We start from the raw sequence: 24721 nt of genomic DNA on the forward strand, positions 1-24721 counted from the left end.
ATTATCTGTAACCACTTATCCAATTCAGGGTCGCGGTAGGTCCAGAGCCTACCTGGAATCATTGGGCGCAAGGCAGGAATACACCCTAGAGGGGGCGCCAGTCCTTCACAGGGCAACACAGACACACACACATTCACTCACAACTACGGACACTTTTTGAGTCGCCAATCCACCTACAACGTATGTTTTTGGACTGTGGGAGGAAACCGGAGGACCCGGAGGAAACCCACAAATCGAACCCACAACCTCCAGGCCCCTGGAGCAGTGTGACTGTGACACTACCTGCTGCGCCACCGTGCCTCCCTTTTTAAAAACAAGTATGCTTTTTCTTAGATTAGCTAATTGCCTATGTGTCTAACCCTTGGCTTATAGAACTCATATTTCGCACTTCCTCAGGTTGAATTGTCACCTTAGTTCTGACGTGAATCTGTCAGTCAGTCAGAGTCACTGACACCAGCCTTCATTTCTGTGAAGGCATTCCAGTCCAGTTCTTTGTGAAGGCAGTCCAGTTCCAGAATACTGAGTTCTGTTGGGAAGATGAAGGGCAGCATTTAAGCAACACCACTGAGCACAATGTCATTAATGCCATGTTAAACCCTTGAATGTATTCAGGGGAACTCTAACTGCTCTGTTCTGTTATATCTGCTAACAGATGACCACAAAGGATCATCAAGCATTATCAAAGGTCTGTCCATACTGAGCAATTGTGTGGGCCATCACTGTCTAGTATAACAGCCTTTAACAGAGATCATCACTGATTTCATTATGTATTTCTTTTAAAAAGATCATTCTGCAAGGGTATTTCAGTAGTGACAGTGGATCTAGATAAAACTATGAACACTCATAGAACACTCCTCAGACTGATGGTCAATATACTTTAAATGGGTTATGTCTGTAACAATGCTTGTTAGTGGTGTATTAGTTTAGCTAACTTTACCCAAACTTTACACATTCAATTACAATACCTGGAATGTTTTTACCTAAGTGTTCAGTGCCAAGATGGAAAAGAGACAACGTGACATTTCTCATTTGTGGAAGGATTCGGGAATGCTGAGACGCCAGGAAGCGTATTGTGCCAAAATGTCGAGGAAGAGGAGCGAGGAAGAGGATGCCGGACACCTCCTGTGGTTTCCACCACTGAAAGAGCAACCTATAAGCCAAGAAAGGGACTCTTTATTTGTCATCTTATTTCCCAGACGCGTATTGCTATTCATATTTACACACATACACAGACACATACGGATGTGCACATACATTCCTCCTGCTAAATTTAACTTTGTGGCTGGATCTATTGTTACTGAGTGCCTTTCCCTTGCTCGCTGTTCTGTTTATGGTAGTAAGCAGGATAAGGAGATGACGGAGATGAAGCTTTTCTGTGAGAGACAAAAATGCACAAAAAGCAGGCACTCCTCAAGCACTCAAGTTCTTTAAACTTCACAGTCATCCGACTTGTGATACTTTTAGAACCAGACTAGAAAGCTAAGGCTGTTTGCGCATTAATGCTGATGTGTCAGGAAGTGCCTTGTTTCCATGTTAATGGAACTCAATGAACCCACTGCCTTATTCATGTAGTAAAACAAAGGGTCTAGCATACGGGAGAGTCATGTGACATCAGCAGGAAATTATCACTAAAGTGGATCTCCAGAAAAAAATGATTAAGCAATATTCAATTCATCTTTACAGTCAACTGCCAGAAGGCTGTAATGAAAGACTTTCTCATGGTTCCAGGTGACACACTCATGGTATAAAAAGGCATGGGGTTATATGTGAAGGTGGAACAGCAGGGTTTCAATTACAACAATATGATTACATTAGTAACATATATACCTTAGTTACATCATCAGGGCGCTGCCTTCAGTTCAATATTTTTTAAACTAACTTTAAATTGAATATTGAAAAAGCCAAGAGGTTTATGTTGGTTGACGATGTCATGTTTCTTGTTGTTTCTTCGCAGTTGTTTCTGTGGCTTTTATATTGTGGGGCTTTTATGTTCATATCGAAATCAGACATATCGTATTGACCGAAATTAAGAAACATATTGTGATATACATTTTGACCATATCATTCGACCTAGATTGATCTAGTCTGTTAATTATTGTCAGTTGACAGGTTTGTGAAGTAAATTTATACTCTTCAGAATGCTCCTCAAACCTACATAAACAATAAGCAATCTAATCATATGTAACTAAGTGCAATGTAATGTAACTAAGTACCAACTTACTGTAGCAAGCGAATTAATGTTAACCAATCAAATTTTAACTGTTGATTCGGGCAATTATTCTGGTGCAATTAATCAATAATATTTTAGAAACTCCAAATTAGCCAAATTTAAGATGGAACCAGCTCGCAACTGACTCAAGTTCTCATACATTCACTCACTCATAAGAGCAAGCTACAAAAAAGAAGAAACTTCTGAACAATAGTTAATTATTGTGTCCATATTTATAATAAAAAATTAAAATAAAAATAAAAATAAAAAAACAAAGCAAGCAAAGGTTTTAGAAAAGAATTTGAGAGATGTTGGCTTGCTTTCTTCATTTTGCTGCTGACTGTAAATCGTAAATACTATACTATTAAGCTCCAGCTAAACAACCATTAAAAACTTCTGCATACACTGCAAGCTAACTTGTCATTACTGCCTACTACAAGACTTGCAGACCGAGTATACTGTGTCTGCTCTACTACTGTAAAGCAAAGATTAAAAAAAGAAAACTGTTTGGACATCAAATATTAATAGCTCAAGGCTGACCACAAAATAATAAAAAAATAAATAAATAAATAAATAAATTAAAAAAAAAGGAGAAAATGTGCAGAACTCTAAGTGCAGTACTCCCAGTTGCCACATGAGGGCACTTGCCATTGAAAATGCAGGAGTGAAGTGCTGTACAGTGATTGAGAGAGCTTCTATAACCCACTTGACTCTTTCTGTTCATTTTCTGAGACTGAAACAGTCAAGCTCCGGCCACAAAGTGAGCAATGAATGGAGTGTGCATTCGGGACGAGTACAGAGGCATCCTGACATTTACTGCCTGTGTGTACCATCAGAGAGACAGTAAATGAGGTCCACATTTATAGGAAACCAGAGAAAGCCACAGGCCTCACTGTAAAACGGTTGTGTTTGACAAGCTATTGTTGTTTTGTTCCAATGCTGGAACAGAGCTGAGTTAGAGTAGAAAAATACAAGAGTCTTAATTGTGCCTAATACCCTTTTAACTTAAGAGTTTCAGCATGTCTTTGGCAACATGCAGTGCTTCAGAACGAAATCTGGGAGAATGCTGGCAAGCACTCAGCTGTGGAACTTTATGTGTCCTTTGTGAAAGTTCTTGTGTCCATGTGAATGTGTGTATGTATCTGGGCGTGTATACTATAAAACCATGAGAATTTGAATATTTGTGTTTTGTACAGCTTGTTGCCTACACATAATCAGCTGTGGACAGCAGAAATTGCATAATAACATACACTGACATTTATTTGAGAGAAAACCACAGAGAAATTGCTTTAACCCTGCTCTCCCTCTTACACACACACAACCATCAAAACAGATTTTGTTAAGACAATCCACCAAGCAACAGTAATACTAATCCAAAAATTCTCCATATGGCTTTGATTAGCATGTCAAATTACTTTGATGCACTTCAAGGTACTCTGCAAACCAGCTTGTAAAGCCTTTGGGAACACATTCGGACATATTGCTATTTTTTGTATTATATTTCAGCAAAGCTCAAACAGAAAACAAAAAGAAGAAATATATAAATCACTCCTCAGTTATCACCAAAATGCTTTTCTCAGACTTCTCCAAATTGGTGGGGGCGTGGTATTAATATTCTAATGAACCTGTGAGACTGACAGCCTTCTATTACTGGCAAACCAAACTCTATTTCTATGGCAACACATTCAGCCTCGAGACAGCTTATGTTTTTCAGATTTTTACTTTGAATTGCAGCTGTATTTTTCCACAGATGTTTAGGGGTTGCTGAGGTTTGGATCTCTGTAATCAGGTTACCACTCCATTACTAGATACACAACATGACAGCACAGGCCGTGAAAGATAATTCAGAAGTTGGGCTTACTCAGTGTGAGGCTCGGAATAACTGAGCTCTGGAGCCAGTGCGGGAAGTGAAACGAGAGTTGGTTTTACTCATTGTGAGCAGCAGGGTAGGTGCTGGTTTGAGCATCATGAGAGCAGTGGAGTAGGTGCTCATTTTACTCAGTGTGAGCCTCGGGACGAGTACTGATTTTCCTCAATGTGAGTCTCAAAACAAGCTTTACGAAGGGCGAGTCTCATGTAAGGCCAAGAATTACTGCCAGCTCCAACAAGATTGCTAAGACACAAACAGAAGATGGAGCCATGTTAGGCGTGTGGATGGTCCGGCTATAGGTAGTCTTGCATTACTAGACTCTAGGAAGAGTTTGGTACAGTTTGCCCTGTGATCAAAAATTGCCTACTTCTGAAAGAAAAATAAATTTGACTCACATGCAAAAGGACCAATTACAAGTCTGCTATTTTGGAAAGACGTGTAAAAGGAAGCTTTGATTCATGTCGGACCAGTACCAGAACCAGGACAAAGTGATACACAAGTGCGTAAACATGGATGTACAGATCAAACCTGGATGTGCAGCTAGCAGAATCCTGTCAGTGAGGCAAGATTAATACACTGAAGGTATCAGACTCTCTGTCTGGGCGGAGGCGTCTGTGGCTGAGACCAGGGGAAAGGTTATGTAAGTTTAACACATTTTATGACCACCTGTTTTACACAGAGTGAAGAGCAATACTGGTGAAAAACAGCAGATATTTATTAGACTTTGGAAAGATAATCATAAGAAATCATTTTTACATTTAAGTTGTGGGCCCTGAGGAATCAGTTTAACTTAATTAAAGAAAACTTCAGATTTAGGTTCCCAGAGGCTTTAAGTCTTAGGAAAACTTGGCGAGCCTATCCATGAATCCAGATCTGAAGAACAAACCATCCTTATGAACCAGCTCTTTTCAGCAAATCAGTTGGATCCTTTCAAAATCCAGCTGAAAGTCAAACTTTTCTGTCACATTTTAACATGAAAAGTTTTCTGTTGTTATATGTTTTAAAAATTCAAAATTTTTATATTCTTAACATTGAACTGTATTTTAGAGCCTGACCTTAATTTATTTGCATGTATATTTCACTGTGGGAGAAGAGATATTCAAATGTAAAAAAAGAATGTGTAGATGGGTTTATATTGGGTTGCTTTGACATTGTTGTGGCAAATTTAGTCTGGAGTTATTAAGTTTAAAGGAGACTTTATGATCTTTCATATTTATAACTGATTTTTCATCGCGCTTGACCACATTTGAAAACCCTGTTCAGATGGAATTAGTTTTACATGGGAAGCTGGTGTAGTGCCATTTTACTACACTACAGCAGTCACGTTTATGGTGGATTCATACTGGATAAGAAATCATGGTGTAATCAAGTGTAATTGATTGAATTGATTGAAAAAAAGGGATCCAAGCTAAAATGTCTAAAATCAAGAGCTTCTTCTCCTCACTACTCCTAACTGCTGTGTGCTAGTGTTGGAGTGAACAGGCGATCAAACAGGTTACTTTGAACAAGACTATTTCTAAATGTTAGAATGATGCTGTAGTGCTTGGTCCTTGTGGAATTTTGACCAAAGCACTGATATTTTACTAAGACACTGCAAACTGTGTTAACTTGGTGCAAAGGTTCAGCAGAGTTGGACCACACTGCATTTAGCTAATCAGGGGAGAAAAAAATAATACTCACTCTGCCTCAGTAACTTCAGCACTCAGCTGTGACATGTTCTCAGTTCTGCCGCTAAACTGAGGGCAGATGCCAGTGTGTGGGAGCGTCATTTGCAAGCCCTTGATGTTATTCAGTGATTTGCTAGCTTGGTGGGTAAAACCCAATGCTCTCCACACAGCTGAAAACATCTTAGTTTTCAGTTTGGGCATGAACATCACACTATATCTTTTGGAAAGAATCCTAATGCTGCATTCACTAGCATCAGTAACTCTAGCATCATGATTCAATTTAAAAGTCACTGTGGATAATGTGTCAGCCAAAATTCCTAAATATAAATATAATTCAGATTAAAAGTAAATGGCTGACTGAATCCAACATATTACTGACATGTTTTAAGAAGCTTATGTATTTATAAAGATTCATTCTTTTTGGCCAATATAAAATCCACTTATATTATTAAAAGCTAATTAAAAAAAAAAAAATTATTAATCCTGGAGGTCACCACTTATTATAACTAGTTTATAACTAGTGAATACACACACACACACACACACACACACACACACACACACACACACACACACACACGTGTATATATATTTGTTAGAAATTTCTAAAATGATTAAATAGCATTTAGCAATAAGAGCATATGTGATTACAATAACTGTGTTTTGTCAGTGAACACTACAGATTCCAGCAAACACCATATTTAGCTTTTGTTTTTTTTATTTTATTTTCATCTTCTATAAAGATTTCAATTCAGAAATAAAATGTATGATGATGTGCTGATGTACAAAAGTTTTGTGCAAAATCTTAGGCAGGCACAATGCTTATAATATTATTTTTGCAGTATTTTAATCTGTTAAATAAATGTATTTAAGAATTATAGCAAGGATATCTAAATATTTTCTAAAGGATGTAAATATTTTGTTTAGAAAAATGCATATATACGTTCATTTTTATCAGACATTTTTGAGTCATTAAATATTAATACTCGCATACCGCATTTTATCATAATCATGTTATGAGTGTTATATCACTCATTAGAACACACTTCCAAGGCTATATTTAAAACTAACTTATATGAATCTAAACACATTTCACATTAACTGACATCTCACTTCTCTGAATTGCAGCCAGAGAAAATTTTCACACAGGAAATGAGCACTGTATTAATAACTTCATAATTACTAATCATAATAGCTACCCAGTTCAGCAGCACATTATAAATATTGTGCTGAGGTGTTAAATCAACAAGAACAAGAAGCATTCAAGACACTGACAGTTACCAGTTTGTACAGGAAAATTTTATACTGGTTCAAAATTGATTTTTTTTTCCAGTTACTCGTTGGTGGAAAATCGCTCTTTTATTTTTTTTAACTGGGAACCCAAAATGCAGCCAGACATTCAACTTAAAAATAGCGGGAGCATCTTCTATGCAAATTTCCTACAACTCCGACATTACACTGGCTGCTACTAGGAAAGGTCCTCTGTAACTGACAAGATAATGCATTACATGCTATACCTCTTCTGGTGAGAGCTGCTGACTGCTGAGCTGTTGCACTCATCCGCATTGCTACTGTGTGATAGATCTCTCTTAAAATGTTCACACTAACGAACTGTTTTGTTTTTTTTTTCCTGCGAAACGGGTTTAAGCTTGACGAGAAATATCGTCATGTTTTAATCTCGTGAGACCTTGTGTCACGAGATCTCATCACACCCCTACTTAAAACGCATTTGAGGGTGTTTAGAGAAGGCTGTCCTTCATTTACTGTAACATTTAACTGGCAGAAAAATTTAAATAAATTCAAATAAACATGAATCTGTTTTATTCATCAGGAAATGTACAAGCAATGTAAAAATAGGGTTCATGTTTGTGAAAACTTTCCAAGATGCAGTTCAAGTTTAGTTGAAGGTCAGGTGTGAAGAGGTGAAATGTGTTGTGACCTGTGAACTAACTGTCTGCAGCCTTGCAAAAAGATGCCTTATTACGTTATTGATGTAACCGTGGAAATACAGCAAACAAGTAATACAGGAAATACAGTACACCGTTAAGCAAGCATGTAGATAAGGACACATGTCCACATCTTTTGAGAACAAATAAGGCTTTACCAAGCACTAAAGTGAACTATGGTCTTGGCATATGAAAATTCCAAATCATGTATCTGGGAGTCAGAAACCTTTTTCACTGATTTCAACTATATAAAGGTCTGTTACGAATGTTCTCAGGAATGGATCATTTATGCACTTTCAAAAAAAAAAAAAAAAAAAAAACATTTATTGCCCCTGCTAATTTTATATTACTTTGAAGTTCTTTAAAATTTAAAATCACCATGTAGCAGAAGTGAGAATGCATTTTATTTTTATTTTTTTTACATTTGCCAAGCAAAATAAAATATTTGGGCAAAGTATAATGAGCAACTGTAAACTGTCTGTAAAACAATATATTCTAATGTCAAACTGTAATCCTATATACATTAATATACTGTTAAATTACATCAGATGCACTTTAAAATAGTAGTAACTTGCTGGCATTTACTGTAAAATTACCAAAAAAATCTTTCAACTGGTATATACTGTAATTCAATATACAGTAAAATTCTGTCAAAATGAATTTCAGTTGCTGCACTATTAAACAACAGTAAAACGCTGGCATATCTGCTTCCAGTAATTTACTGTTAATTTACAGTGACATATTTTACCTGCTCACTGTTGGTCCTGTAGGGGTCCTGACCATTAATAAAAATGGTGAAAATGTCTTTAAATCTAGAACAATGGAAAGCACCTCTTTGCTAATTGGAGCTGAAAAAATGTAAATGAGTGTAGAAATAATGAGGTCACTTTAATGTTACAGTTGATTGATGTATGTTTTATCTGCCCCACATTCACACCACTACAAGGTCAGGCACACAAACACAGATACCGCAATCTATATTGAGTCACACCATTTCCCAAAATGAAAAACACCACTCAGATTCACTGACAATAAAAACCATTAGTTTTCACCGGATTAAACCAGTACCAACTGTTATCTAGGTGGGTGGAAGAGATTAAAAATCAATGAGCTGCGACAAACGATTTCCCTAGTTACCTAAGCCTCATGTCTGGAAAAGCTTGAACTGAGCCAGCGGAAAAATGTTTGGCATGGATTAAGGGCACTATATAAAACTGTATAAAATACACAATATGAACAAGGTTTGTAGACACCCGGTCGTCCAACATTTGTTCTGAAATCAAAAGTTTGTCTCCACTTTGCTGCAGCTACAGCCTCTGTCTCTGCAAATTCTTTACACTAAATGCCAACATTGCTGTCAGCATTTAATATCATTCTACAATGGGAGCATTAGTGAAGTCATATTCTAAAACTGCATAATTAGATCTGTATCTGAAATGCCACTCCTATTCATCAGGTACTGGAGGAATATCTGACATTCCAGAGAATGCAAATGCAGGTAGGTTTATATCTCTTATAATCTCATCTAATACTGAAATGCCACAAAGAAAGATATGGAAGGGGTTAATCCAACACATTCACATACAGAATATCTATAACTATAAAAAATGTATTTGTTTGGAGCAAAAAAAAAAAAAAAACACTGCTCAGATAAACAGCTTTTTAAATCTCATTTCCTCAGGTGTCTAAAATAAGGTACTGTATGTCAGCATAGAGTAGGTACTGTACTGTACAGTAGGTAAAATAACATACTGTATGACATAAGGTACTGTATGTCAGCAATAAATGAAGCAGCTTGATTCACTACGAGACGATAAGCTACAAGGACTATAACTGTTGGACAAATATTGCATGAACTTCGACATGTATTTATCACACAACCTCCTGTGAAACTAGATATTCTCTGCAATGCATTCTATTTCAGTAGTTTTTCCCTTCAGCAGAAACAAGAAGGCAGTATGGAAGTAGAGCAGATTAAAATGGGGGCACTACAGGAAGTGTGTGAGCACGAACGAGGGCAGAAGATGACGCACAATTTGGCCTCTGTTGCTCTCTGCCTCTAAATATACTTGGCAGGGGTCATTCAACACCTCTGCTCCCTACATATATCTCTTTAACACTCACCATTATATAGCTATGGCACTTTTATGGGATGAACATATCTAGCATCTACAAATACCAGCACGACACTCCCTTTTAAATTAGATATTTATTTCTTCTAAAATAATAGACGATTAGCTTTGGGTGTGTGCTGGCACTCTTCTCCCTCTTCATTTCAATGAAGTATTTTCCTAGGAAAAATATCCAGATTCCACAAACATACCCTAATTTTTCCAGAGGACAAGAGTGACCATAGATCAGAGTGTTCCCGTAATTAGAGTGGAATTTTCCGCAGATAGTGACTGTGCACGAGCAAAAGAATAAAAAATAAAAAGAGAACGTTTGAACTGAGCCAATGAATAGTTTCGACAGAGAAATCAGGAAGTTGCACCATAACAATCTATTAAAGTCCATTTCCATTATTAAAGGTGATGTTCATGATTTTAATCTACAAGCACTTTTTATAACATTTAGATGATGTTTCCTCAGCGTAAGCTAGCTGTCCAGTTAGTTTTCATGCTGGAAAAAGTCCCTGGCCCTGCAAATGATGTGTATGTGTCAAAAATGGTGCAAGCTTTCTCTCTGTGCTTCGCTGGCTGTGACACGGCTGAAAAATGACACCTGATGATAATTGGATTGTGTAGATAAATCAGAACATTGAAAAGTTAAAAATAGAAAAGTCTGTTGTGGGTAATTCTGATTTATTTTTGCTGTTACAGATTACATAAGGTGGAACTGACTCCAATATCAGGAGACCAATAAGTACATGAAAGTGAACACAGGCCAAATGTGCAACAAAACTAAACAGCTCAAGTTAAACTTCAGCCACATATACATAAGTCAATTCCTTACTCAAACCTACAAATACACCTTAAAATATGCAGAGTTACTGGACAAAAACAAACAGCTGTGAGAAGCTTAGTTTTCCAAAATTGTTTACGTTGTCTATAATGCCTAGTCTCTGGCTATACATTTATGAAATAAATTTCCACATAAATAGGGCCCAATGATTTCTGCAATATGGAGAACATGGACGGAGTCATGGAACTGAGAAATAAAAGTGGAATTCACATATGAACATGAAAGATAATCAAAATATAAATAAATAAATAAATAAATAAATAATAATGCAATCTGGAAACAGCGAATTTGTTCTTTTAGTATCTGTAATTAATATAAATGCCGAAATGCTTCTGTTTTTGTGCACATACATCACTGTGTGTGCGCATATAACTGGCTAGCTGGTGTGGGAATGCCCAAAAGACAAGCTTAGAAACAAACTTTAAAACAAAAGCATAAAAAAAAACTAAAAGACACAGCCTTAACGGCAAAATTCAGGGCAAGGCAGTTTTCTACAAGTTTAGTCAGATTACAATAGACTGGACACAAAAAGATACCTGCAATGATCACCTCAAGTCCAAAACACACCTCACAAAGAAGGCGAAATCAAACTCAGCAAATATGCCCATCCAAGTAACTATAGAGGAAATAGAAAAGTTGCCAGATGCAAGGCATGAGTTTGTGGAAGATTTTATTGCTTTTTTTGCCTAATTCAACATACCTCTTGAAAAAATTATATATAGTTATAATTATATAGTTTTAATTTATGTGCCCTGAAATTATTTTAACAACTTTCATTTGTTTTTTGCTATAGTAGTGCAGCAGTTTCAATAAATACAAAGTTGCCAGTTGCTATTGTTTGTTTAATTCCATTTATTATCTTTAAAAAAATGTGTAGGAGAAACAAAAAATTGATTGAAAAAAGAAAACAGAACTTGGCAAAAAAATGAATTTTATAGGGCCCTAGATACACTGGGACACTTTCTAAAAAAAAAACCTGAAATTTGTTTTTGAAACAAATCTATGAAGAGAATATGAGTCTTTGCATGCTTTTCCTATTCAACACACTGTCCCTTAAATGCACTTAGTTACTCAACCCACACTTCTGAACCCTTTTTACACAACATGGCCAAGGAAGTGCACTGACACACGAAAGTTGTGCATCTTCATATAACGACATCACTTCCTCTCTCTCACTGGACTCTCCAAAGCATGTGAAGCCAATGGAAAATTCCAGTGCACTGTGATTTGGCCATCACACATTTATTAATCAAATCAAATCAAATGTATTTATATAGCGCTTTTCACAACTGATGTTGTCACAAAGCAGCTTCACAGAATTCCAGTAAGACAAGATTTGACATGAAATGTAAAAACAAATGTAAACCCTCAAGTAAGCAAGCCAGGGGCGACAGTGGCAAGGAAAAACTCCCCCAGCTGAGGAAGAAACCTTGGGAGGAACCAAGGCTCACAAGGGGTGACCCATCCTCCTCTGGTCAATCTACTGGTGATGATAGTTAGTAGTCCATGAGAACTTCAGTGTAGGGACAGCTTCAAGGCACTTGGTGGTTGCTGGAGCGTGGGCAGCTGGTCTGAAGCGTGGAGGAGGGTCTCGACAGTCATCCATCAGTGTCCAGACAGACAGGTGGGCAGTCGTTTACTCGGAAAGATGTAAAGGGATGGAATTAGTTTTGAACTGTTTTGTGTTTGTAAAGTAGAAAATATGAAAATTTCCAGAGTGTGGCTAATGACTCCGGCAGATCTGACTATGACAGCTTTAACTAAAAGGAGAGAACCAGTAGGACACACAGACACGGGAGCATCCTGAAACACTGGCATCCCTCCGCTCCACCGTCAACAAACCTGAGTGATCGCGAGAAGCGGCGGGACGACAGCACCAGCGTATCAGTTTACTATAATTCCCTGTGTCCATGGACCCCCCAGATCTGCCGCCTTTATCTATGGGGGAGCATTAGCTGTCCCTGTGATTCCAACCATGTTTTCTAACCTTTCTATGAGAATATTGTGGTCTATTGTATCGAAGGCTGCGCTTAGGTCAAGAAGCACCAACAGGGATACGTGGCCTTGATCAGAGGCAAGAAGAAGATCATTTGTTATCTTGACTATAGCTGTCTCTGTACTATGATGTTGCCTGAATCCAGATTGGAATTTTTCATATATATGATTCTTATGTAGATATGAACTAAGAATAAAGAATGGTGGATCTGCAGATATGGCTCAAACTAAAGCTAAATCTAAGCATTTAGGACCAAAATCAGTAAAAATGTCCCACTGGCCACTGCCCCCCACTCTCAGAGACATAGTGAGCTGAGATGGATCTGGCCAGAGTAAATAAACCACCCTTGCTCTGGTGGTATTTACAGCCCCTGGACAGCACGCGAATCCCTCGCGGCCACAGTTCTTCCAGCCAAAGTATTCTTATTTGGCTGAGGCGTCTGGATGCAATAAAGTGGTCGTATATCTCAGAGAGAAAGAGAGGAAAGAGAGAGAAAGAGAATCAGCAGAGCGCTTGTAATTCATCAATCAGAACACCACAGTGCATTTGTAAGCCTTATATGCAGGACACATTTCTGAAATACCCCACAAAAATTTCTACACTCAGACCAGTTCAACACAGTGTCCTTAATTTATTCATTATTTTTGCAGCTATGTCCTTTGCAACAATCAAATAACAGAAGTCTACAATACGCAAATGAGGCCTGTAAAAAATATGACAGATATTTTTTTGCCGTGAAAAATCCAGAACAACTTTCAGACGTACCAGACCAGTGTTCTGTGGGTGTTTCATGAATTAAGACATACATTTGAGCCAATCATTCAAAGAACTCTGGCTCAGTATTTGTGTGTGTGTGTGTGTTTGTTTGTTTTTTTTAATTATGTTCAAATTTGTTTAATGTCAAAGGCATTCCAAGATTATTCAATTTTACTGTATACCTAAAGGTGCACTAAGGGGCCTGTTTGGCTGGAAAAACCCCACAGCTTGAAGACATCAATGCTTGACTGAATAATATGAAATGATGCCAAATTCTGCCATCTTGGCTTGCAAAGTCCTGGAGCCTTGGCATCTTCACTACATCATCATGCCAACATAAACTCAACACTTTATTGATGAGCTTCAGATTTACCAACACACAGAAAACCTCTTTCCTTGTGACCTCTCATGGCTCCGTTCCATGTTCACCTTACTTATTTCTTCTTCTTCTTCTTCTTCTTCTTCTTCTTCTTCTTCCTGCTCCTAAGCTCACTCTCTTTTTCTCCTCTGTCTTTCTTAGAGGCCCCCTATTGGAATGTGTGAAATGTGGATTAGCAGACGGCCTGAAACGTTCCTGCTGAGCTCAAAAGTAAAACCCAGACAGGCGAGTAAAGAGAGAAAAACCTCTCATTCTGTTAGATGCAGCTTAGATCCCCCACCTGCCGCAGTCATTAGGTGTAACCCAGTTAACTGTACACCCTCACACCTGCCTCCAATCTCACTTGAAATCATTTTATATATACCACATTCTGATCTGCAGCAGATCTCCAGCAGATAAACACTCACTATGGTGTGCTAATGCATCTTTACAGAAGAATACTGCTGGGTGTGTAATCAAGTTGGAAATCAATACTGAAAATTAGGGATGCACCAATACTGCTTGTTCCCTTCCGATACCGATACCAACTCTATCTTAATTACTAGATTAATTATTAGATTAATTTCATGTGTTCTCCCAGTGTCCCTGTGGGTTTTTTCTGGGTGCTCCGGTTTCCTTCCACGGTCCAAAAACACACGTTGGTAGGTGAATTGGCAACTCAAATGCGTCCATAGGTGTGAGTGTGTCACGCTGAAGGACTAGCATCCCCTCCAGAGTGTGTTCCCACCTTGCACCCAGTGATTCCAAGTAGGTTTTGGACCCACCACGAACCTCAATTGGATACACAATTACAATGAATGAATGAATGAATGAATAATGAGGAATATGCTAATTGTAAATATTATGGATACCGTTGCTGTCCAAAAAAAACATATATCTCTGTTTTTGTAGCAGCTGTCATTGCAGTTTTTACCAATTTTTTTTGCATAAATTACTTCTTCCATTGACTTCCATATCTTTTTTCCCTTTCCCTGGACAGTGATGCTCTATTTTAAAAAGCATTTTAAAGCACAGTTTTTCATTTCTTAACATTATATCCTAACTACGTCTCTATCAAAAGTTTATTCCTTAACAATGGGGAAAAAGCTTGACTTGCTGGATTCCCAGAGCAAACAAACAAAGCACAACAGAATGACATCTGCTAATAAACACCACCTGCTCACAAGTCTTATTCTGCACTAGGGAGTCTTCAGATGACAGAACTGAGATTCTGTTAAAGCGCTCTTGTTTCCGTTCCTTTTCTTAGCCAAACTTTCTCCTTCCAGAAGGAGTGACGCATTCTAACACACAACAAAGATGGGAATGATTCAGCAGTAATCCTCCTCCATAAAAAAAGTGAAAGCTCTTGGCAGGTTACAAAATTTCAATGACCACTCATGGTTCTGCACATCCCTCTGCATCAACAGCCACAGCTGTAGCCTCCACTGACCGGTAGTCAGTGCACTCTAAGGGATTTCCATCTGGTTTTCAGAGAGACACATATCTTGCCTTTCAGTTCTCATATTCACTCTGTTCAACCCCCCCCCCCCCACACACACACACACACACACATACACACACACACACACACACACATTTCACTTTCTCTAAAGCCCATGTTGCAGGCTTACTGGGACTGGTTGCATAACATCTTGGCACAAGGTTAAAGATGGCCCCCTCTTCCCGTTCCCCACTTCCATCCTCTTTTCTTCTCCCTATGAAAACAACTGCTTGGAGAGGGGCCGGAGCCCTGAGGAGAAGAGGAAGCAAGAAAAGGGGCGCAGAATAGACCAGCACACGTGTACCAGACGGGCCTTGATGTCCAGGGGAAGGAAAAGAGAAGGGGGCTCTAAATACTCTAACAATGTGTCAGAATGGCAGGTGGTGAGCGAACTGCTGAATTTCTCCCACTGTCACCCTTTCTACAGCAGCTTTCCAGATCAACTCAATATACGCACTGATGGAATTGTGCCCACATTGTACTCTCGGTGGAGAATCTCCAGTGAAAATCCATTTCTAACCCAAGATCAAATTCATGTGTGTGCAGAAAATCAATCTTTCATAACCCAGTAAACAATTCCTTCATGGAATATGCAAAACCTGTCAAAGGCTTAGACACAGGCTTATGCACAGAGAAAATCTGAGGTGTTTCGTCATCAAACAACTTAAGAAAAACCAAGAAAAGTCAAAATAAATATCAAGCCAAGCGAGGTAGAAATAATACAAAAACTTTACTGGAAATGGTGGGATGTTTCTACATAATTCTTTGTGCTATTTGATTGTTTGCATGTCTTTACTCTTGTTCTAAAAGAGGAAAAAGTCCTCTTTCAAAAGGCATGTCCAGACTTTTATATGGTTAAATTTGACATACCTGAAAGTACACTTGTGAATCAAACAAGAAATTACTAAAGGCTCTCCAAAAATAAAAGGGAATTCCTGGAGAGATGCCAAAAATAATGCACTTTTCATTCCCAAAAGAAGCTTTAAATTCATGAATCTTTGCAGTTTTGTAATTGTGTGACTAAACTTCAGAAACCTTCACAGAATAGACATGAAAGGGTTCCTACTGGTTTTATAAGTGTGCTAGAGTCAACACATTAAGATGTAAAGACTACCATTAAAACTATCACTGGCTGGACCAAAGCCAGTTCCCATTTGTCAGTTCCAGTAAGCAGTGACCCCTGAGTAAGCAGTGGACACTCCTATAGCTCCCCCGACAAGTGAGTTTAAGTATGAGCAGGTGATTTCCCCTCTTTTATGTCACAAATATGACACAGCACTAAGGAACTGGAGTAGAGGGCCAGGAAATGTGTCATCATATACTGTCCCAGACATGACCCAAAGAGAAAAGATCTCTGGAAAATGGGCTTTGTTGCCTTAATGATAAAAACACATGAGAGCATGTGAAGAGAATAACTCACTGTAAATCCACCAGGTCTAAAGCTCAAAGCTATTCTGATTTTAGAAAGGCATGGGCTGATACCGCAGATAAACAAGGCCTATTAAATTATATCTCACCATATAAAGCTCTCAAATAGAAAGAGCTAAAATCATGTTTCACGTAAAAACATTTAGAGGCCACACACCCCACTGTCTACTGAGTCTTTTCTTTTTTTCTCCTACGCAACAGGTAAACCAGTACATACTCTTCTACCGTTGACAACCATTGGTTAACAGGCATTTAACTCACTCACACTCCAGCACATTTAGGAGTTACTCCAAAAGAAGGTGCTATTTCGTATTTATTATCCTCACAGCATCTGCTATGCAAGCTGCTAACTTTATCTCACTGTACTTGCACAGCATCAACAAAGATAATCTATCATTTTCAGTGCACTGCATCATATTCACAGTATGTCGAGAATCAATTGGTCAGAATCAATTGGTCAGAACCTTATGAAATTTAGATATAATTTAAACAAATAAATAATTGATAATATAATCACAAACAGGTGCGATTCCTGCTCCGGGTGACTGTCTGTGAGGAGTTGGTGTGTTCTCCCCGTGGGTTTCCTCCGGGTGCTCCGGTTTCCTCCCACAGTCCAAAAGCACACGTTGCAGGTGGATTGGCGACTCGAAAGTGTCCGTAGGTGTGAGTGTGTGAGTGAATGTGTGTGTGTCTGTGTTGCCCTGTGAAGGACTGGCGTCCCCTCCAGGGTGTATTCCCGCCTTGCGCCCGATGATTCCAGGTAGGCTCTGGACCCCCCGCGACCCTAAATTGGATAAGCGGTTACAGATAATGGATAGATGGATGGATGGATGGATAATCACAAACAACATAACTGGATATACAAGCAAGAATATGATAGCAACAATATAAAAAAGACCTATGAACTTGCTATTTGAACAAGCATGACAGAAGTAAAATTAAGAAAAACATATATTTCACAGTGATGTTGACGTGATTGTTTACAATGGTCCCTAAGCTGGCAAAGCATATATATTACTTTCTGATATTCTTTAGTCAGTCAGACCACTGACATGCTGAAGCTAACCACTGAGTTTCATAAAGAACACATGAGGGAATAGTGTTCATATGTTTCGCAGGTGTGATTCCATTGAAAAGACTAAAATAACAGAAGCTAAGAAGCCATTTATATTTCACTGCTGGGATAAAGTAATCTATGCTTTCTCCACAAACAGTTCCTCTAATATTATATTTATTCACCTCAGAAATGCTTTAACCACAAAATGCATCAGTCAGCTTCTGTGTATAGATTCAACACCAGCTAGAATGATGCAGAAAGACGTTGCCCATCCCAAATTATATCCACTCTCATGAAAGCTGTCAACATTTCTGGGAAAACTGACAAAGAAAGAAATTCAAGATGGAGGAACAGGAGGTTACACAAACAGTCACAACAGCTATGAAGTGGAGGGTAGAGAAGCCAGTGGCAGGGAGAACTTTAATGTTTCTCAAAACTCTTCAGGATACAGCCAGCTACATCTATCAGGCCTTCTCCTGTTACCTATTAGCCTTGATCATTACCACAACACTGCACTTAGCCCAGAGTCCTACTGCAGAAATGCTACCACTGCTAAAGGAATTTATAACACTGAGGAAGGAAAAATGTGTGGTTTAAAATGCTGTCTGTAATTCTGTCCAGTGACACAAAGAATTTGCTTTGTCATAGTAGGGATGCATCGATTTTGAATCTTTGGGCCAATGCGATAGCCAATACCGACATTAATAACCAATAATTTAATCTTTTTGTAATTAAAGCAAATTCACTTTGGATTAAAGCAAAACAAATTCTTTTTATCACAGGTTGTCATAGGACATGCTTTTTCTTCAGTATTTGTACATTTCTGTACTTTTTAATTTTATTAGTTGTCGTTCAGTTATATCTAATATTTATATTATATAATATATTTTATAATATAGGTTTACTTCTGGTTCCGCATGAATGGTTTCTAGAGGCGTGCTAATTAATGCAGCACCAGGTTTGTTTTGGAGAGCAAGGGAGAGAGCAGCATAAAGCATCTCCAAGCAAGTGAGGGTGTCACGGATCACGGGGCGGACTGACAGAGGCGGACGCATTTGCTAAAACACTGACATTTAATTTAACAAACGATATACCAAAACCAAGACAGACAACAGAGGAAACAACAATACTAGAAATTTAAACTAAACGACAGGACTTGGACTGGAGAGAAACAACAGGACATGAACAGGAACAAACAAAGGTGAAACAATACGACTGGGAAACTAAACAAAACGACATGACTCGACTAGACTTTAACTTGGACAGAGGAAAACAACAAGACTCGATACATAGCAAAAGACACGACATGACTAGGGAACCAACAGTACAATACGAAGTGAAATGAATGACAAACAGGACGTGAAACAAGAGGGCTTAAATGCTGACACAAATGAGACACACCTGGACAGATAACGAGGAGGACGGGTTAACACATGACACGGACGAGGAGGCGGAACAAAGGTGGGACAAGGGCGGAGACAAGGACATAAACAAAACATAGCCATGTGCTAAAAGCACATGACCGGGGAAAACAGACATGACGAGACGAGGGCGTTACAGAGGGAGAAAGAGTGTTTGTGCGAGTGTTTGTAATCATTTATCATTGTGTTTCAGTAAAATACTCAAGACGCTGAATGACTCTATATTTTCATGTGTTTTATATAAAAGGGGCTCCTGCACTATGGTGTTTGAGAGTATCTTTCTGTCATTTAACCTGCTGTGTGTGTGTTCTGTGTGTGCGTGTACTGAGCGTTAGTCATATTTTAAATTAGTTTTCACCACAGAGATATTTAATCCCAGAAACTCTTCTCTGCAAAAACTGTGAAAAACGTCCAGACGGTGTCAGTGCGTGTGCGCCAGCACAACAAATGCACGAAGTTATTCATTATTGTAATATCAGCAAAAGCTTTTCTTCCCCAGAGTTCTCCTTATGATATCTTGGTAGTTTTATGCAGTAATAGCAGTCATATTTCATATTAACATTTTCAACCTGACTTTTTCTTCTAAAAGCAAAACGGATGCTTTATCAATTGTGGCTTTTGATTAATAACATTTTATGATTATGTAGTTATGCAAATCCTTTATACAGTGTATGATTTTTTATTAACTAAACAAAAGACACAAATCTTTGAAAGAGCAGTATTTTTTTGTTTGTTTTTTCTTGTTTTGAACACCATATAAACACAGCTTAAAACAGTTGATTCTGCAGCTCAGTTTCTGTGTGTGGACTGTAGGGAGTACATTTCAAACGTGTAACAATGTTTACATACAACATTAAACCTGTGGGGATTTTTTATTATTATTATTTTTTTGTCTTAAGCCATTTAAAGCTTGTGAGAAGGCCTAAGAGTTTCTTGCCTTAGGATTTATGGGAAAAAATATATTGTCATATGTTAAATACATAAAAGATTGTGGTAAAGCCTATTTGTGGAAGATTACTCACCCGGTCAGAGAGAAATGTATGATTTGGTACAAGAACGTTTCTTAAGCAATGATATGAAGTTGGTACATTGAGTTAGAGAGAGAAAGAGAAAGAGAGAGAGGGAGGGAAAGCGTGCAGAAAATATGCATGCTTCTCAGTCTGACAATGTCCCAAGAGTTTGTGAATGAGAGCTTGCTTCATAGTGGTTTGTCTGAAACTAAAATCATAGCCTATATCCGTGTGAGCACAATACACCACAAAGTTGCCATTTTCCAGTCGATTAAACTTCTAGGAATGTTTCCTGTAAAGCAGGGGTTGTAGGACATTGAGACAAAGTGAAACTCCTCCATTTGGACTGTCCCACTTATCAGCCAGGGAAAGTCCTGTTTCAACACTCTTGGAAGTCTGCAAACTAGTTACTGAGAATGCAAGTTAAACCATCTTAAATCTAGGTCATATGTCTAATATTTCGCATTGTGAGGCTGACTGTTACAGGAAGATTGCAGGATTACATTAAGTAAATGTATATTTTAACTCATTTAATTTAGTGCAATTGTCCAATTTTTGCTATAAATTTATATATATATATATATATGATATAATATATATATATATATATAATATGATATAATTTATTAGCCACGCAATTTTTCTGAACAGCTTTTAGTACAATATCAATCAACAATAAAACAATGGAGCAGAACACCAATGTCCTCATTCTCCCAGCAGAGATGTACACGCTTAGGTGGTTTGCCATTTGGGAGCTAGAATTTTGCATGTTTCTGACTGGTGACATGATTACATCAGACATATTAGATTGCCTAAGTTGATTTATCATGAGCAGATATTGTAAGCCATGTTGCAGTAGTCAGACTTACTAATGTTACACATACCTAGTTCTTGAACAAACTAAGTCACTCTGGAAAAATGTGCATCCAAACCACAGTGTACATTTACATTATATATATATATATATATATATATATATATATATATATATATATATGCCATATTGCCCCAATACTACTGTATCATACATAATAACACTGAATATACACAGATTTTCCAGCTGCCACTGAGAGAAATATGAAATATGACCTCCCATTATGACTGAGTGTCCTGAGTTATATGGCTGTGGTGACAGTGCAGGCAGAATTTAACCACTTCCCTTAAAAGTATACCATAATTACTGACCAGTCTCCGGGTCAGGGAGTCAGCCTGTAAGACAGAGAAAAAAAGAGAGAAAGTGAAAGAAGACAAACTGAAAGGAGAAGTAAGTTTAAAATGGAATGTGAGTTAAAGCAGAAGAATGGAGCATAAGGATAAAGCAGAAAAGGAGAAAACAGGCAGAGAGATAGAAAGACAGAGAAAATTACGTCTCTTCCTTCATTCCCAGAGTGCTTCATGCCACCTTACTTCTCCCTGTCAGCAATTTCCTGCTGTAAATATAAGTTGGTTTTATTTGGATAGTGAATAGGGTTTAATGTGTGTGTGTGTGTGTGTGTGTGTGTGTGTGTGTGTGTGTGTTCCCCTGGCTGTCACAAACACCTCGCTCATGACAGAGGAATGCCCCAAAACCTAAAGTTTTTGCTTGCGGCCCTGCACTCTCGCTTTCTCATCTCACACACTTTGCTCTATTTAAAATAAATCTCACTTTAAAATAAATATCACTATAGTATGCAATATTTAATATCCAAACGACAGTAGAAATGCTTGCTATGGTATCCATGTATCAAGTTTTATTATTTATTTTTTTTTTTGGTGTGTATGTTTTTAAAGAGTTCTATGGACTAAAGACGAAAGGAATCATCAGCCATGTCACCAGAGAAAGGTGTAAAGGCCAACATATGTCATAGTACAGTGGGCATCAGTGACTCGTGGGTGACTTGTGTATGTGTGAAGGTACCAGGGACATGTTTTAGCTAAAACACTAACTAATGCTGTCATCAAGTTGATGTCTTTTCTCTGGAAATGAATGGTTACTTTAACCATTTCTGGCCTTATTCTGCATAAGCCATAGCAGCGTGACTTCACAGACTGCTATCTAGATTTGTATGTTCCTGAAAATGTATGGCACATCATAAAGAGAAGAATCAGACTACAGAACCAATCCTATTTCAAGCAAGAATGGGCAAAATTTGACACTTGCAAAACCACAACAATTGGTATCCTCAGTTCCCAAATGATACAAATGTGTAATTAAAAAAAAAAATATATATATATATATATGTAAAATAGGAGTAAACATGCCTCTGTCAATATTTATGTTTGCTGTTGTTACGTTATTAATGTTACTATTTAGCTAAATAGTACTATACTATAGTTACTATACTAGTTAAATACATTGTCAAAATAATCAGGAGATTATTTTCCAAAATGTATGCTAATATAAATATTTTATATTTGAGATTTGGAATTAAAGACAGTTTAACTAAATGCATAGGACTGCAAAGAAAAAATTAAAAGAAAAAAAATCCATTCACTGATCTCTCTCCCACACACACACACACCAGTTCACACATAAAGATAAATGGGTTAAGGGTGTGACGGAATTCAGCACAGTCTGCAATTAGCACACCTGCTATTCTAGAATGACCTCCACATACACATACACATTCTCAGACACAGCCTCCCCTCAAAGTCACAGGCCATGTTTAATATGTCATATCAAAGCTCCCTGACATCTGGTTTACTAGGAAGCCAAGGGTCAGGACAGAGGTGAACTTAAATTACAGGTGTGTGATTGTGTGTTTGACAGAAAGAGAAAGAGAGAGAGAGGGAGAGAGAGAGGATTTTAAGCATACACCAAAGTGTATTTATTGGGGAACAGAGTGAGTGACCAAAACATGGCTAGCAATGCACTCACAATAGTTGCAGTCAGAGCCGGACCGCCATATACGCTCACTACACACATTGCCTAGTGCCCTGCAAATTAACAAAGGCCCCCTCGTCTCAAATTAGGGACAGTTTGGGTATCATCAGAAGATGAAGAGAAACAATCCTTCATGATTTGAAAAGAGGAAAAAAGCCTCCACGTGACTAAGCTGCAAGAACAGCAGTCATGAAAACTAGCGATTGTTCTTCTTGAGGTTGGATTGTTAATAAATAATAGTCTACAAACACAGCTGCAGGAATATATTTAGAGGTGCTGCACACTGTGCCGCTGCTCTCCACAACCTTTAAAGCCTTGCAGTGGCACAGTACCACGAACCAAACTTGAAGCAGAAAAGTGAAAAGTTGACTTATATCGAAGTTTTTCTACTGTCTAATACTCATTTAAACCTCCCCAAACACACCAGTATAGTCTAAAAGTTGCTAACTATTTCAGAAAAAATAACTTATTTATTTCCAAGTGCTAAGTTGAGTTCTTCAAAGTTTCAGTTGTACCTTAAATACTGCTGCGATATTCACACAATCACACAAACACCAGCAAATTTGACATACAGTTGTTACAGAATCAGACAAATGCTGATGCTGGAGGGCTGATCACAAAGTTATGTTAAAAATGTTTATTTATATATTGCTTTTTTTGAATAATAGTTTTTGTTTACACCTCATTTGGTTCTGTATGTGGCTGTTAAAAGCAAGACCGGAAGTCATTAATTTGACACTGAGAGAGTAAATCGCTTTTGGTGTGCATGCACACTAACAGTACCGTACTATTCTTTAGCTCCTGGCACCCAGGCAATGGGAAGGTTTTATGTAAGTCTTCATGAATTCAAAGTTGAGGACGTTCCTTCTTAGATTCAGTGTAGCCGTGGACCAGTGAGTGGCTGCCGGCTGTGAGCGGGGTCCTATTAACCAGGGGGGTGTGCGCTGCTGGACGCCACTCTCCACAAGGATTTGCTCACAGCTCTCAGTAGGTAGGTCAGAAGGGATTGAGACCTCTGTAAACCAGTAGCAGGGAGTCCGACAAAAACAAACAGAGGAGATGTGCAGAGACCATTCACTCTCTGGGCCTGGGAGAGGGAGGGAGCACCTGGGAGCAAGAGGAGTGCTCCAGAGATGCACAGTAAAGTAGCGCCTGTGGCTGAAAGAGCACTATGGAATGGCTTCCGGGCCAAAATATATGAAAATAAAGTTAAATTTACCTGCTTCATCACAGAACAGCCTAATAAAACCTTTGTGACAGACTATTTTAAACTTTTGGGCACTTTGAGGTACATATTGTCTACTTTCAGAAAATGTTTTACATTTTGTAAGTTGTCTTCCAAGACACTAATGAATCAGAAAATGTAAAGAAATGACTAGTTTGTTATCCTCAGAACCCGGTAACACATTGTTTACCGCTAAAATAAGAAACAATTTTGTTTTTAGCCTTTTTTCTGTTTTTAAAGGTTCTCATTTTGAACTTAAATGATGAAATCAAAAGCCTGAAGGTGAAAGAATGCCTTGGCCCAAGTTTCTACATTGGTTTACACCTTGACTGATTGTTCTACTATTTGTAGAATTTATAAGAAAGTGGAGTAGTACAACCTGCTCTAAAATGAGCCAAAAACTCCATCTGCACTAAAGGAAGACAGGCAGCGTTTCCCAGAGGAGTATTTTTT

The 24721-nt window shown here is 38.1% G+C and overlaps 1 long non-coding RNA gene across 1 annotated transcript in view; it reads right to left on the reverse strand.

The window, feature by feature from the left end:
• Positions 1–408: 408 nt before the first annotated feature.
• The window catches only part of LOC136701714 (uncharacterized), a 37794-nt gene continuing 13481 nt past the window's right edge, over positions 409–24721 (reverse strand). The window contains exons 2-3 of the long non-coding RNA XR_010803849.1: positions 981–1150; positions 409–526 (exon numbers count right to left, since the gene is read on the reverse strand). This is a non-coding gene — a long non-coding RNA (uncharacterized lncRNA). The remainder of the gene's footprint in view (positions 527–980; positions 1151–24721) is intronic.

Source organism: Hoplias malabaricus, chromosome 7 (assembly GCF_029633855.1).
Source record: "Hoplias malabaricus isolate fHopMal1 chromosome 7, fHopMal1.hap1, whole genome shotgun sequence".
Lineage (NCBI taxonomy): Eukaryota > Metazoa > Chordata > Actinopteri > Characiformes > Erythrinidae > Hoplias > Hoplias malabaricus.